The sequence below is a fragment of the Pinus tabuliformis genome, chromosome Q (genome assembly GCF_031772625.1).
Source record: "Pinus tabuliformis cultivar Carrire ecotype Pingquan chromosome Q, CPIR1, whole genome shotgun sequence".
In the NCBI taxonomy this organism is placed as follows: Eukaryota; Viridiplantae; Streptophyta; class Pinopsida; order Pinales; family Pinaceae; genus Pinus; species Pinus tabuliformis.
Window position 1 is genome coordinate 203,423,331 of NC_142296.1, and position 16,886 is coordinate 203,440,216.

Below are 16,886 nucleotides of genomic sequence, written 5' to 3' on the forward strand. Positions count from 1 at the left end.
GGTCTACGCAATTATGGAGCTGAAGCTCACTGCTGGGTTGAACTGCGCAATTGATGAGAGCAAGGCTGGCTACCCTCTAGGATTGCGTAGATCATCAAGGTAGTGCTAGAACTGGTTTGCAACCAAGTCACGGGGTCAACTTGTGGTTAGACGAAAAAGCAAGTAAGAAAACTTAAACTGTAAAGCGAAAGATAAAACTCAAATGAAAGCACACGTACCTTCACATCGTCAAAGTTACAACCCAAAGGGACATGTATAAATGTCATGGGAATTTTCCAAATGTTGGTAATTTTGATTATTTGTGGGACATGTATCCTTGCACTTTTTGTGATGTAGTTGACCATTGTGTGGCTGCTTGTGAGGAACACAAGGTGATGGTCAAAAGAATGAGCCAAATTCTTGACATCAAGCATGAAAAACCTCCCTCACATTTGAAAACTTCCTTGTCAATGGGCAATTAAAAGTAATTTTGCACCCATTGTAACATGCATGGGCATGGGAATGAAAGGTGTTGGAAACTTCATCCATAACTCTGTCCCAAGAAGGATACAGAGGTTATGCAAACCAATGCAAGGAAAACAACAAGTGGCAAAAAGGATATTGGAATAGTTCCCAAGGCAACCTTCAAAGCAGAATATATGTAGAAAGAGAACCCATAAGCCCAGAAGAGGCAAAGATTGGGTAGACTGTTTATATAGTTTGTTGCTTTGTAAATTGTAAATACTTGTTGCTCATTACTTGTTTTTGGGTACATTGTAAAGTGAAATAAGAATAATCATTATTTGCAACAAGTATGTTTTCCATTGACATGACATGTTATGTTGGCTTGTTTATGAGTCCAAATATTTAAGGACTTTTGGGATGAAAAATGTTTGTTGTCCACTTTGTCTACAGTTGTGTCATGTACTCACCGATACTAGTGTTCAAGATTAAGCTTGTTGTGAATGAAATCTTTTATAAAGATTGTACAAGAAATGACTATGTTTTTGTGGACAAAGCAAAATGTGTCAATGAATTATTACAGTCAGGGTACTTTTGTGTGCAAGCACAGTTTGAGGATAGTAAAGCAAAGTTTGAATTAGTGCATGGAAAGCATTGAATTGATTTTGATTTCCAAGATGGAAAGTCAAGTTTGTCTTCAACAATGGAACTTCAAGATGAAGTTGTTTGAACTTTGAAGGATGGTTTGGGAGAGAATTTCCAGATTCCATCCATTGATATTTTTGTTCCTGCATGTTTATAAGAACTGTGGCTCAATTCTTGACAGGAAGGTAAGGTCTTCCCACAAAGGATAGGTGGAGTACCTTGATTGGAGCTTGAAGGCACCAACTAAAAAAAACCATTAATGATTGAGTTTGGGAAAGTTTAGAGTTTTTGCCTCTTTTTTTTTGCTGGGAGAAGATAATTTTTTGTTGTCCAAAAGTTCCTAGTTTGGAGGTATGATTTGAAGATCAAAATTTAGATAAAAAATGAAAGTGCCTAAAATCTTACGAAATTGTTGGCAAGTCATAGTGTTTGCTGTTCAGATTCCAATGACACTTGAATTTCCTCAATCCGACGTCGTATGACAAAGTTATGATGTTTTGATCGTTTGGTTCAATAGCTAAAAATATTTGTGGGTGAGGTGACTGGGTTGTTGACTAGCCATTTTGTACCATTGATGTCAGCAAGCCTACTGGGCACATATGGACCAATCATGGATTTCCAAGTAGCAGGCTCATATAGGTTAAGGATGGAACATTTTTATTGGTAGAACTTTGGCTGTGGTTGTCCAATGAGAGGATGTCATGTGACCCAACCAGAGGTTGCCATGTGGCACCTCGTGGTTGGTTAAAAGTTTTGTGTTTCAACCCACAGGCTAGGTGGGATCAAAATCATGACTTACCATACAACACTGCTGAGTCTTACCATTGCACCACACTCATGTTACTTAACATACAACGAGTGCTTGTTATTGTTAAAGACCATGCAGAGGTGCGTTGGGGGAGAGGGGCTGGGACTAAACCCTAGCCCCTAGTCACATCGACATCCACATGAAAACAAGCGGTGAAGAAGGAGAGCACTGGTGGAGAGGGCTTGAGGACTAACCCCAACCCTTGGTCACATTACTCCTCACATGAGCTTGGCAAAAAACCTTCGAGCACAAAATGGGAGGGGTTGAACTTAAGCCTAACCATAGTCGTATTGCACACACAAGACCAAGTGTATAGCGGAGAAGGTGCTTGGAGGAGGGGGTAGGGCTTTAGGCCCTAGCCCTAGGTCCCATCTTAGTCCATGTGACGCCGACGAATAGATAGTGGGCTTCGGTGGCGGGGACGGGCGGCTAGCCCTGACCCCTGCCACATTAACGTCCACATGAACAATAGCCCAACGGATTTGGGGCCTAGGCCGATGAGGGTGGGCCATTGGCCTAACCCTTGGCCTTATGGCACCCATGTGGCCTTGACATTGTGCTTAAGGATCTTTGGAAAAATTAAATGTCCAACAATTTGCACCGGATGCAGGGGAAATTTTTGCCTCCCGAGCAGATTTATGGGCGAAATGATTGCTCCGTTAGTAGGTTCATCCAATTTGGAGGATGAATAACAACATAAACTTGGGGGAGCCATAACTTGATGCATTTTTTTCCTTTTTGAGCTCAATAAGAGTATAGATAGGGATTTTTGGACATTTTGAATCCAATGGAAGCCCCTATTCACTTATTGGAGCACCTTTGAAGAGACTTTTTGCAGGGTTACAAGATCACTCATTGTGTTGAAGTAGTTTCTGAATGCTTTTGAGCATAGAGAGGACCTTGTATGGGTTTTCCAACATTCATATGTTATCTGCAACAACTGTGACATCTATGGCGCAACTCATGTTTCTCTTTTCTCATTATGTCTTGTTGAGGAAAGTTCTCTTTTAGTACTTTAATGTCGAATTGTTGTACTTGTTATGCTTATTTTCAGATGGAGTACAGGGTCTTGATGTGAGAGCCATTTTCTTGTAGAATGTTTCATGATTGACTGTCGGTTTTCATAATTTTTAGAGTGAGAGTTATTTGCAGGAGAATGTTTCCTTGAAGTGGAAACTAGCCACTCTTTTTGTTAGTATACTTTATGTACTCTTTATCATTGAAATCTATGGAGCGGTCTAGCTGTGTTATCAGGCCCAGAGATGTAGCCCAGGAGGGATGAACTCCGTCACCAAATTTTATGTTGTCTCTCTTCATGTTTTCCTTTATGAGTTAAATGATGATATGTTTCTTGTTTAAAGTTCACATGAAAACTAACTCATTATCCTTGAAGAGACCATAAAACTTTTGTTTACATAAGACCCATTTTTACTTGCAAAGCGTCAGAGGATGGTCAATTTTTAGGAAGGAGAAGTTCTCCTCCAACTTTATATCAATTGGCATTAGAGCCACATTTTTACCAATTTGCGAGAATGGGGAAGATGATGGAAAGTCTCCAAGAGTTAGAGGAGATGAACTTGTATCTTTAAATGGAGAATGTTGAATTGAGGAGAATGCTTGAAGTTGCTGAAGAGCAGAAGAAGCATATGCACCTTCAGTTGCAGCATGTCCTTGAGGAACAAGTTGGTGAAAGTTCCACTCCAGAAGAAGAAAATAATTCCTCCAAAGTGAAACCAAATTGTGGGCATGGTCCAAACACAGGTTATGAGCCTTATGTGGAGAACGATGCTTGCGAGTTTTGGAAGCATCCCAAAGATTCTCATTATATGCCTATTGGTAAAAGTGGGTGGCTTGATACATATTCAAATTTGTCATCAACATCTGAAGCAGAAAAGATGGGTGTTAAATCCAAGGAGGTAATCAACATCTCTAGTTCAAATCCTTTAGCTTATGTTAGTAACACATCTTTTGCAGCCTTTGAACAACATAGTAAAGGAATTGTTATGAAGATGCTAGCTTGGATAGGTTATGAAGGAGGAGGCCTTGAGATCAATGTCCAAGGAACCAGTAAATCCTATCATGGTGAAAGAGAGACTAAGATATCAAGGATTGGGATATCGTCATAAAAAGTTTGGAGAGTGTTCTAAACTATTTGAGGCAGAGAAATCATCATATGATGATATGTCACACCAAGATGGTAGTGATAATATCAATTTGTCTCCTAAGGGAGATGAAGGCTTCAAAGGAATTTTCATGTCATTGTCTAGTCCACATCGTCAAATTTACAGCCCAAGGGACATGTATAAATATCATGGGAATTTTCCAAATGTTGGTAATTTTGATTATTTGTGGGACATGTATCCTTGTACTTTTTGTGATCCAATTGAATATTGTGTGGCTGATTGTGAGAAATGCAAGGTGATGGTCAAAAGAATGGACCAAATTCTTGACATCAAGCATGAAGAACCTCCTGTTACACTAAAATTTGTCACCATGGCTATTTGCAGTTAGTATGGCTCCATCAACTGTCATACTATCCTCCTTGGCAAGTCTCATGCCTCTGCTTCTCATGTCAAACTCCAAGAAAGAGAGAAAGTCATTAAAAATCTATATATCTCTGGGTACGCAGTTTCTCTCAGCCTTACCTGCGTGTACGCACTCCAAGTTCATAATACCTGCGTACTTGTACGCTCTGTCTGTAAAGCAATGGGTGCGTACTCCTGTAAAGGTCAAAAGGCGCAAGTTTCACTCCAAAAAAGTTACTTGTGGTCATTTCTAGAGCATTCTAGAAGCTTGTTTGACGTGTATGGAGCGCCTCTAGATGGTTCATGTATCCCTACCAAAGAGGAACTTATCCCATCAAGAGGGGAGCTATCCCATCCAAAGAGGGGCTTATCCCATTGATGGTGGACCTGAATAACTTCCTCTAGAGCACTATAAATACAGGCATTGGGCCAGAGGGAGGGGAGGTTGAAAGCTGAACATTCCTAAGGGTAGATGCTGCTGGAATTAGGACTTCCTTGTAGAAGCTTGTGAGGAGAGATTCCCATCCTTTCTTGTTTCATTTGGAAGTGGGTGAGCTTATCGAAGTAAAGGAAAACTCTTGCTGGACCCTAGGAGGGACTTGCACAACACCAAGGCTCAGGTTGTAATGGTTCCTTTTGTTACCTTTTAATGCAAATGAACTTATTTTTCTCAACAGATTGTTATTCATGGTTTGTTTCATATACTCCTTGGTCTGTATGATGGATATGTATTGTTTTATGAGTTTATCAGGTGCTATTTAATCTTTTGGCTTGTTAGTGAATGCAGGTTTTGAAGAGAAGGAGGAGCTCATCCGGATCGGCGAGGCTGGACTACTACAAAGCGTTGGACTAAAGGTATGTTAAAGATCCCCTGATTACTTGTATTTGCAATGCATGTTTAGAGAAAGGTAGGATTTATTTGTCTTGTCTGTCACTAGAAAGCTTTTGCTTCTAGGGAGGTCGGTTGTGTCCGCACTGTCGACTCTTTCCGCATGACAAAATGGCGACTCCACTGGGGACTCCATTGATGTGAATGATTTTTCCTTTGTCTGAAACTTTGATCTGAGAAAAGTCTTTTTCTTTCTGGTTTTTGGGCTGTCTGACTGTGTTTTTGGGTGGGCTAGCTTAGGGTTAAATTAGATTTTAGTTTTTCTTTGTTTTGCTAGAAGTACGCAGTCTCTGCGTTGATCACAGTGCGTACCTGTACGCACCGTAGCTTTGTGCACAGAGCGTACCCGCACCTGTGCAAACAGGTCGCCTGCGTACCCTGTCAAAATTAAGAAAATTTCAATTTTCTCCTTTTTTCCTTTTAGATTTTGTTTTTAATTTGTTTTTGCTGCCCAGATCCACTGGTTATCTGCCATAAATCTTCACCTAAGCTTGTTTCATTGGCATTCTTGCTCTCAGCTTTTATCAATTGGGTGTTTTGAGTCTCTTTTTTGAGAAATTCTTGATTATGAGTGTTAATCGCCTTTGAGTGTTTTTATTTTTTTTGATCTTTGGAACTCTCACCCAATTTTCTCGACTTGCACTTGATTGGTTCTTAGATTACATTAGAATCATCTTGTGTTTTGAGAATTCTCTTGCATAGATCACATTTGCATAATTAGAATTCTCATTTTCAGAATATGAATGAAAAATGTGCATAGATTACATTTGCATACTTTTCAAGTGAATTGTGCATAGATTACAATTGCATAGTTTACATTCTGAAAAATCAATCGTAGGTTTAGATCAATTTTCTTTGATTTGAATTCAGTTTTCTTTGATTTGAATTTACATAAAAAATAAAAAAAAATTTGGTTTGGAATTGATTTGCATTAGTTTTTCTTGATGAAATTAGTGCATTAGAGAATTTGTTATATTTTCTCTTAGTGATCAATTATTTGCATTGTTGGAAGTGAATGGAAACTCTCTCCTTACTTTAGTTAGGATTCATCGAATTGAAAAGATTACATTATCATATTTGATTGCATTCAGTTGAGTCGGGTCATAACACCATTGGTTTCGTATCCATTTACCCTTTTGAGTAATAACAGCCTTAATAACACAGCGCTTAATTAAAATTCATCTAGTAATTTTTACATTTCTAGGGCTCTGAAACACCAATATAGATCAGGCTAGTGTCTTGGAGTAGGAGAGTAATTAACTCTCCAAGACAGCAAAACCAAACAAGTAGCTCATCTTGTGGTAGGATAAATCCAACTGTTTCATTTGTACTCTGGGAAAGCTCCTCTTAAAGGAGAAGCACGAGACCGTGTCCGAACCAGTGAGGGGATCAATCCTCCTTCATTGGGAAAGACACCAGATACGCACGTATTACAAACGGTAAACCTTGGATTATTGTCGAGGAGCCTGGGGTCACTTGTCGGTAAACCTTGGATTATTGTCAAGGAGCCGGCAAGGGGATTGAGCTTGTTACTCTGCCCTTGCGTGCTATCGGGTCGTAGACTGTTCCCCCAGGGGTATTTGTTGCTGTTGGTGACCTTAGTGACTATTATCTTTAGGGTTCTACCCAAGGTGACGGTGGAGGGAAGATCCCACTGTACCTGGAGCAGACGTCGGCTAGACTCACTTGGATTTTCTGGGGGGTTCACTTCACTCGAGACAGTTAAAGTGGACGAACTTGGTCCAGTCTATTCATTAAGCAGGTTGCCGGGGTAATTGTTCCACCCGCCACTTCTGTACTGAATTCTGCGATGTTGGATTTCATCCCCAACTAGTGTTTTCGGTCCGGAAGGTTACTGTTTGTGTATGGTTTGACTCCTAGATTTGATAGCGCATGTTAATTTGTTTGTTTTTACTTTTAGAGACCATAGGTGTGAATTGTGAATTTTAATTGTTAGGTGTGAATTGTGAATTGTTAATTTTAGTTATAAATTGCTAATAAAATTCACTGAAGTTGAATATAATGGCAAACGTTCCGGAATTTACCAACCTAGGAACCCCTCCTAATGAGAATCCTAGTACTTTTCCTTACTTTGGAAATGTTGGTCCTCCTTATATGGCTACTTTGTCATTACCTGGATTTACAATAGGTTTACCGATATGGTTATTTTCAACTTCGTTGGCCCCAAATACTCCAATTGTTCCATCTCAACCGGATGCTTCACCTCAACAGAGTTCACCATCTCAACATCACCAACCTTCTGTTGACCCTTTACCTTCTTCGCCTAATTTTTCTTCCTCCATTTCTTCCTCTTCGCCTGGTAAAAGCCTTGATGCTAGTAACCAGGAGGCTAAGAAGAAGAAGAAAGGGAAGAAGAAGAAGAAGAAGAAGAAGCAAGATAAGAAAGAAGTCAACCAACCAACCACGACTGTAAATGTTAGTTGTGTTGAGGAAAACTCCGACATGCATCGTAAACCAAAATACCCTTGCAGGCTTTGTAAGGGTGACCACTTTCTTGTCAATTGTCCTGGTATTCCAAAGGTCTTGGAAGTGTGGTCAGAAAAATCTCATCAACTTTCCATTGATCCATCAACCAGTGATAGTCAGGTTCCTGGGAAAAAGGGTAAAGTTAGGTTTCCTTGTAAGTTATGCAAAGGGAGTCATCAAACTCACATTTGCCCTCGCATGGATGAAGCCTCAACATTGTTGGAAAAACTTACTGTTCCACAGCAAGAATTTCCAACTGGTTACCGTAAACTTTCTCCCAACCTACCGTCAACTGACGGAGTGATTGATCTAAATTCAAGTACAGTCGATCACACTCTCCCGTTGGAGAGTGAAACTCATGTCACTCAGGTTGATGATCCATTAGTTGATCAAGTGGTCGATTCAATTTCACATTCGGTCGATCACACTCTCCCTTTCGAGAGTAAATTTCATACCGCTGATGTTCTTCTTGTTACATCAGATTCTTCTATGCCGGGGGGCATTTCACCTGTTTCTACAGAACCCCCTCCAAGTACTGAGGTCTTTTCCTTTGAGTGGAATAGACTGACAGAACCTCGTCTTCCTTCCTCCATCCCTTTCCAAATCATTGTCAAGGCTGGTGGTAGGGACATACATCGTACTCAGGTAGATGAAGGTGCTTCTGTTAGTATTTTATCCTCAACTGTTTGGAAAGCTTTGGGTTCCCCTCAGCTTGCGCCTATTACGCAGAATCTGAAAGCTTTTAACAGAACCATTAGTGAACCTTTAGGGATCCTTCCTAAGTTTTCTATTACTTTGGAAGGTAAAACTGTCTGTATTGATCTTATGGTAGTTCGAGGTCCCTTGGATTTCAATTTACTCCTTGGGCGAGACTATGTTTATGCAATGAAAGCTGTCGTATCGACACTCTTTCGTGTGATGTCTTTCCCTCACAATGGAAATATTGTGACTGTAGACCAGCTTTCGTTCCCTAGTCCTTTTTCAACTACCACTAATATGACACCCCTAAATGTTCCTGATTCTACAGTGGTATCTACCCTGCCACGGGTTAATTATGTGGCAACTGGTCCCATGTTTTCAGTTACCGATGTAAGTGAGCCTCTCACTGTTGGTTTAGATTCGGTAATTGACATGGAAAACTCTATGGGATTACTTGAACACGATGTTCTTATCCCTTTTGAGTCCCTTGACATGTATTCCTTCCAGAAAAGTATTCTTCCTTCTGATGAAGACCTCTTGGAAGCCATGATCAAGGTGTGTCCATTGACATGTCTTTCTTCCAGATGGAAGCCATGATCAGTGTTGTGAGGAAAGTTCCTTTTACTGTGTCAACCTCGTTAAAAAATGAATCAGTGTGTATGAGGATAGTTTCTTCCAGTCTCAACCTCGTTAAAAAATGAAACTGGATGTCATGAGCATAGTTCCTTGTCTTGTGTCAAGCTCATTAAAAAATGAAACAAGGAGTTGCGAGGATAGTTCCTTATCTTTCCTGTGACAACCTCGTTAAAAAATGAAATAGGATGTTGTGAGGAAAGTTCCTTTTATTGTGTCAACCTCGTTAAAAAATGAATCAGTGAGTATGAGGACAGTTCTTTTCCTGTGTCAACCTCGTTAAAAAATGAATCAGTTAAGTGAGGATAGTTTGTTCCTATCTCAACCTCGTTAAAAAATGAAACTGGATGTAGCGAGGATAGTTCCTTTTCCTGTGCCAACCTCGTTAAAAAATGAAACAGGTGTCCACGAGGATAGTTTTTTCCTGTATCAACCTCGTTAAAAAATGAAATAGGCTAGCATGAGGATAGTTCTTTTACTGAGTCAACCTCATTAAAAAATGAATCAGGTAGATTTTAGGATATGTAGGTAGATTGTAGAAAGTAGAGTTTTGAGGATAGTTCCTGTTACTGAGTCAACCTCGTTAAAAAATGAATCAGGTATGAGGATAGTTCTTTCTTGTGTCAACCTCCTTAAAAATGAAACAACCCCCTTTTTCAAGTTAAATATTGAAAGTAAACCTTCATTCCATCCATCTGGTTGAATGCAATGAAGCCTGGGGGGCATGTACCTCGCTTTGCATCATTATACTGGGGGCATGCGAACTTTTTGATCATAGTTCCTTGTCTTGTGTCAAGCTCATTAAAAAATGAATCAAGGATTTTTGAGCATAGTTCCTTGTCTTGTGTCAAGCTCGTTAAAAAATGAAACAAGGATAGGTTAAGTAGGTAGATTGTAGAGAGTAGTTATGAGCATAGTTCCTTGTCTTGTGTCAAGCTCATTAAAAAAATGAAACAAGGAATTTATGAGCATAGTTCCTTGTCTTGTGTCAAGCTCATTAAAAAATGAATCAAGGATTTTAGAGCATAGTTCCTTGTCTTGTGTCAAGCTCATTAAAAAATGAATCAAGGTTTTTAGAGCATAGTTCCTTGTCTTGTGTCAAGCTCGTTAAAAAATGAATCAAGGTTTTTAGAGTAGATTTTTTGTTAGGTAGATTGTAGAGAGTAGTTATGAGCATAGTTCCTTATCTTGTGTCAAGAAAATTTAAAAAATGAAACAAGGGTTTTGAGGATAGTTCTTTTCCTGTGTCAACCTCACTAAAAAATGAAACAACTCCTACAAGTCTTTCCAAGATCTTGAAAGTAAAGCTTCATTCCATCCACCTCATTGAATGCAATGAAGCTTGGGGGGCATGTACCTCGTTTTGCGTCATTATGCTGGGGGCATGTGAACTGTAACAAGCATAGTTTTTCGTTTCAAGCTTGCGTAAACATGAAACCGAATCCGAGCATAGTTCTTTTCCTGTGTCAAGCTCGTTAAAAAATGAAACAAATCCTCCTCATCGAGAGTTTGACTAGATCTCGTAAATGTTAAGTTGTATATTTAGGTTCGTTATTTCAGTTTTTTGCATAATTTTCTTACAGTTTAGGTCGAGTCTTTCAAATGATCTCGTAACTCAACCTTCATTTCATCCAGCTGGTTGAATGAAATGAAGCTAGGGGGGCATGCACTCTAACAGTTATGCTTAGGGGGCATCAAGCACAGTTTTATTTCTGTTTCAAGCTTGTGTAAAAATGAAACTACTTTGAAGCATAGTTTTTCTCTGTTTCAAGCTTTTGTAAAAATGAAACCTATCTCGAGTCAATTTTGGTTATTTTCAAGACTCGTTAAACTCATGAAAATCCCGAGATTATTTTGCTATCTTTCATTCTCGTAAAACAAATGAAAATGCCGAGTTCTTTCCGTCTTTTCCTGCTCGTAAATTAAATTGAAAGTCGACCACATGAGTACATTTTTATCATTTCTTCGAACTCATTAAAACTTACGAAAAAGTGAAAACCATGAGTACATTTTTGTCATTTTTCGAACTCGTTAAAACTTACGAAAAGTGAAACCTTGGAGTTCTCTTTTAAGCCCTTTTCAGACTCTCAAAATATGAAAAGATTGCCGAGTTTTTCTTTTAGACTCGTTAAAACGGAACTAAAAGACGGTCCTCTTACAACCCTTTTCTGACCGTAAAAACATGAAAAGATTACCGGATTTTTGTCGTTTCAAATTCGATATTGGAAATAAAACGACGTGTCCTTGATCGCTTTTTACTTTTCAGGTCAGAGACACTAATCATGAAAGTACTCCTTGGTCGTAAAGATCAAGCGGTTCTCTCAAGTATTATTTTATACTTTTTCGGGCTTGGGAGACACAAATTTACGAAAAAGTTCAACCCTGGAGTCTTCTTTAGTTTTTTCAGACTCTCTAAAATTGAAAAACGCCGAGTTTCTCCTATACTGGACTCGTTAAAATTTCACAGTAAAGGACCTGTTCGATTACAAACAGGAACGGACCACTCCTTCTTAGGGTTCGAATCTAAACTAAGTTGGACTCATCCGAAGGATGAGCTTATAATCAAGCATATGTTATCCTCCTCAAGCTTGTAAAAAATAAAGAGGTACTTGCCAGAAATGGTGGGGGAAAAGAGAGAAAAATGAGCCTATTTGTTATCCTTTGTCACAGAAAAAACCTTATTACCACTCTTGAACACGACACTTTTCATTTACCTGGGTTGGGAAATCCTTTGTCTTAAAGTTGATTAAACTGCTTTGAAAGTCTTCAACCGTTTCTGGGTATTAACTTTGGGTCAATCGTTGCCAAGCCATCTGTTGTGTCGTTATGTGTTCAAGAGGTCACTGCAAATAAACCATTCATCTGCAAAATACCTATCATCCATCTCGACCATCCCTGAGTCAGTCCTTACAGCTACATTTATTCAGCTTGATCTATGATTTCGTGTTGTGGGCTTGCCTGCAACGGGTCGCTTTCTATCGACATCAGCACATCATCTAGAAAGATGACCTAGAAATCGTCAGTACCTTGAAATCTGCATGCATCAATGGCAGGTTTCTCGCCTTTGACGACGGTTTACATCATTGACTTTCGATCGAGGGATTCCGTGAAATGTTCGACATCAACTCATTCATTCACATCTCATGGTTTGTACTGGGTACTTTGAGAACCATTGACATCACTGGTGGTTTCTCTCACACTTGTTAACAGTTTACATCATCGACTGGTAATCAAGTGGTTTCTACCATGCTCGACATCAACTCATTTATTCGCATGGATAGAATCGTACTATTTCGGGAAGTAGAAATGAAGACCCTGGATCTAGTTTCCACCATCCAGGCTGCGAGGAGTTTTGTATTCATTATATAGTAGACTAACTATAAACAGATGGCTGCGTCCATACTGTGTCTACAAAAGTCTATGATTATGATGTACTGCAGAATCATTCCTGTATCAGAGCAGTAGATAGTCAATTAGTTAAAGTTTTCAATCTGAGTATGGGAATGCCTACCTCAGCGATGATATGATCATATATATGTATTTTGTGTTGAATACTTGCAGGTTCCGACTGGGCTCTCCACAAGATAATCCTTGAAATGATAAAGTACTTCACCCTTCCTAGATGATATGAAACCCTTATCTACTACAGGCTTCGCACTTTAGGGGGCAATCTGTTACACTAAAATTTGTCACCATGGCTATTTGCAGTTAGTATGGCTCCATCAACTGTCATACTATCCTCCTTGGCAAGTCTCATGCCTCTGCTTCTCATGTCAAACTCCAAGAAAGAGAGAAAGTCATTAAAAATCTATATATCTCTGGGTACGCAGTTTCTCTCAGCCTTACCTGCGTGTACGCACTCCAAGTTCATAATACCTGCGTACTTGTACGCTCTGTCTGTAAAGCAATGGGTGCGTACTCCTGTAAAGGTCAAAAGGCGCAAGTTTCACTCCAAAAAAGTTACTCGTGGTCATTTCTAGAGCATTCTAGAAGCTTGTTTGACGTGTATGGAGCGCCTCCAGATGGTTCATGTATCCCTACCAAAGAGGAACTTATCCCATCAAGAGGGGAGCTATCCCATCCAAAGAGGGGCTTATCCCATTGATGGTGGATCTGAATAACTTCCTCTAGAGCACTATAAATACAGGCATTGGGCCAGAGGGAGGGGAGGTTGAAAGCTGAACATTCCTAAGGGTAGATGCTGCTGGAATTAGGACTTCCTTGTAGAAGCTTGTGAGGAGAGATTCCCATCCTTTCTTGTTTCATTTGGAAGTGGGTGAGCTTATCGAAGTAAAGGAAAACTCTTGCTGGACCCTAGGAGGGACTTGCACAACACCAAGGCTCAGGTTGTAATGGTTCCTTTTGTTACCTTTTAATGCAAATGAACTTATTTTTCTCAACAGATTGTTATTCATGGTTTGTTTCATATACTCCTTGGTCTATATGATGGATATGTATTGTTTTATGAGTTTATCAGGTGCTATTTAATCTTTTGGCTTGTTAGTGAATGCAGGTTTCGAAGAGAAGGAGGAGCTCATCCGGATCGGCGAGGCTAGACTACTACAAAGCGTTGGACTAAAGGTATGTTAAAGATCCCCTGATTACTTGTATTTGCAATGCATGTTTAGAGAAAGGTAGGATTTATTTGTCTTGTTTGTCACTAGAAAGCTTTTGCTTCTAGGGAGGTCGGTTGTGTCCGCACTGTCGACTCTTTCCGCATGACACCTCCCTCACATTTGAAAACTTCCTTGTCGATGGGCAAGCAAAAGTACTTTTGTACCCATTGTAACATGCATGGGCATGGGAATGAAAGGTGTTGGAAACTTCATCCAGAACTTTGTCCCAAGAAGGATAAAGAGGTTATGCAAACCAATGTAAGGAAAGCAACAAGCGGCAAAGAGAATACTGGCGGAAACATAACCCACAAGCCTAGGAGATACAAAGATAGGGTAGATTGTTTTTATAGTTTGGTTCTTTGTAAATTGTAAATACTTGTTGTTCATTACTTGTTTTGGATACTTTGTAAAGTGAAACAATAATAGTCACTTGTTGATGGTGCTAGACCCGCAAACATGTCAGGGGATCTCTGTTATGAGGAATTTTGCATCTACGGATAAATACTAATTCCCTAGGTAGGTAGCTATACCTAGAACAATAGATTTAAAGCGCTTATCCTTTTTCTATAGACAATAAATTGGACAAAGGAAGCAAAGGACCTACTTTTTCTTTCGCTTTCCTTTTGTCTCCTTTGTATGAATTCTGTCGCTCCTTCTCGAACTTAACTCGCTCAAAAAGTACCTGCAATCATAAAGAAAAGACAGAGAACCAATCAAAGCAAGAGATCTATCGAATATAAGTAAATGGAATCAGATACATTTAGACATATAAACATCATATATCAAGATAAGCATATGGAAAAAGGTGTAAACAACTTTATTAAGTAGAAGGAAGAATTACAACCATGAAGTCCGATCCATTGTCACTCTTCCAATTTGGGTTCCAACCAACATCACATCAATAGCACAGCACTCTGGTAGCATAACACTACTTACTTACAATCTCAATCTTCACACCAACATTATCTCCTTACAAATTCTCAAAGTACAGCCCTGGATCACTTAGATGAGTGCTCAATTTATAGGAAAATGGAGGAGGTTTGATCATAAATGAGGGTATTGAATGGCCTTCCAAACTTAGAGTTAGTTTCCATGGAGGAAGGGATGAGAGGATAGGAGGTTACTTAACTCATTCCCTATCCAATTTCGAGCTCATAGGAGATGATAAGTGTGGGAATCTTCTAGATGGCTCCAGAAGATAAGAATATTCCTAGAACCCTATGATGATTTTGCTCAAACTCCCCCAACGTAGGTCAAAGTGGGCCTAAGTGCTCTGGAAAGCACCTGACATGGGCTTAACTACACTGAAGCACACTTACACCTGACCAAGGCTGTTCTGGTCCCTCAAGGAGGTAATGCTGGAGGGCTTCATGCCAATAAACTCTCAAGGAAGGAGGCATTCAAAATGGTGACGTCTAGGGCATGTAGCAACTGAATTAGGGTTTGATGAGCCCTAATGGTACTGATCTAAATGATGGGAGTGATGTGCCTAAATGGATCTGTAACAGCTTCCCCCTAAAGCATGAAGTTGAAAATAATTATGTCGAGTGATATGCTTTACGATGTGATTAGGAGGTTTCGAAGTGGATGGTGACCTGCATTGATTACAATACATAATATCATGATATTTTGATTTTTTCTCATGAACTGTTGAGGGGAGGCATACCCATGCTCAACATATAAACTTTCATTACAAGTGCATAGATAGTCGTCTATAGATATAGACCAATGATGGGATGACCATAAATGCAAAGCCATTGTACAGATGATTTGGTACCTTCTTGAAATTGCAGCTCAGATGGATGAAACTAGATCCAGGGTCTTCTATCTCATTCAATCGTTCGCTCAAGTATTAGTCTAACCATGTGAATATGCGATTTGAAGTCGAACATGGGAAGACACCTTTTGATTACCAGTTAATGATGTAAGCTGTTAACAGATGTGAGAGAAATCACCGATAATGATAATGATCCTCAAGGTACTGCAGTACATTCTACATGGTGTGAATGGTTGTTTTTTGTCGAACACCATACAAAGTCTTTCGGTCGAAGGCCAATGATGTCAACCTATCGCCGGAAGCGTGAAACCTGCCATTGATGTATGTAAGCCTCAAGGTACTGGAAGGGTGTTTCTAAGTCAACTTCTTGGATAATGTGCTGATGTCGACAAGAAGTGACTCATCGCAGGAGGGTCTTGATGTATCCCACATCAACGACACGAAACAAGTGTGATGATTTTGGAGATGGAATTTCACTGACGACATCAGGTTTAGGAATGGCGGTCATGAAAATGAAGGTTTATGAGTATTGCAAAGGCTGAATTTTAACTGAGTGACTTCTCTTGAACATGTCAGCGACACTAAATGAATTGGAAGCATTGACCCAAAACAAAAGTAATGGATGGTATGATAGACCAAGGTATGATGATCATCAATCATATAACCCAAACCATATAGTCACAATGATGAAGTGAAAGTGTCATGTTCAAGAGCGACCTGCTGCAATAAAGTGGTTTAACCCTTTTCCCATTTTCCCTAGTCATTGCTGACCAATACCTCTTTATTTTTTATCAAGCTTGAAGAAGATAACATATGCTTGTTGTATAATTCCACCCTTCGGGTGAATCCATCGCTATGTGATGTTTTAACGAGTCTAGCGAAGGTGAAACTTGGTCTTGTCACGATGGACAAGTTTGTCGCTATTTGATGTTTTAACAACTTTAACGACAATGATAACTTGGTCCTTTTCATGTTTAGAGAGTTTGAAAAGGGACAAAAAGAAAACTCCACAAGCTCTTTTTCATAGATTTGTCTCTCAAGTCCGTAAAAGCGTAAAACAATACGAGAGAGAACCTATTGACCATGTTCGATCAACGTATTCCTTTTTCGTAAATAATCTATCTCAGTCTGGAAAAGGGTTAAACTTATATTGAGTAGATGTCATTTTCAATCCGTTAACGAGCTGAAAAGGACAAGCGCTCGACAATCTTTTCATATTTCGAGAGTCTGAAAAGAGATTAAAGAGGACTCCGTTTTGAGGAATGAGTGGTGTCTAAGATAGCAACTGGTTCCGGTGATGTTGGAACTTCTCAAAAAATGTTGATTTATGTGAAGAGGCTGGATAATAAGACCACTCATTGCAAAT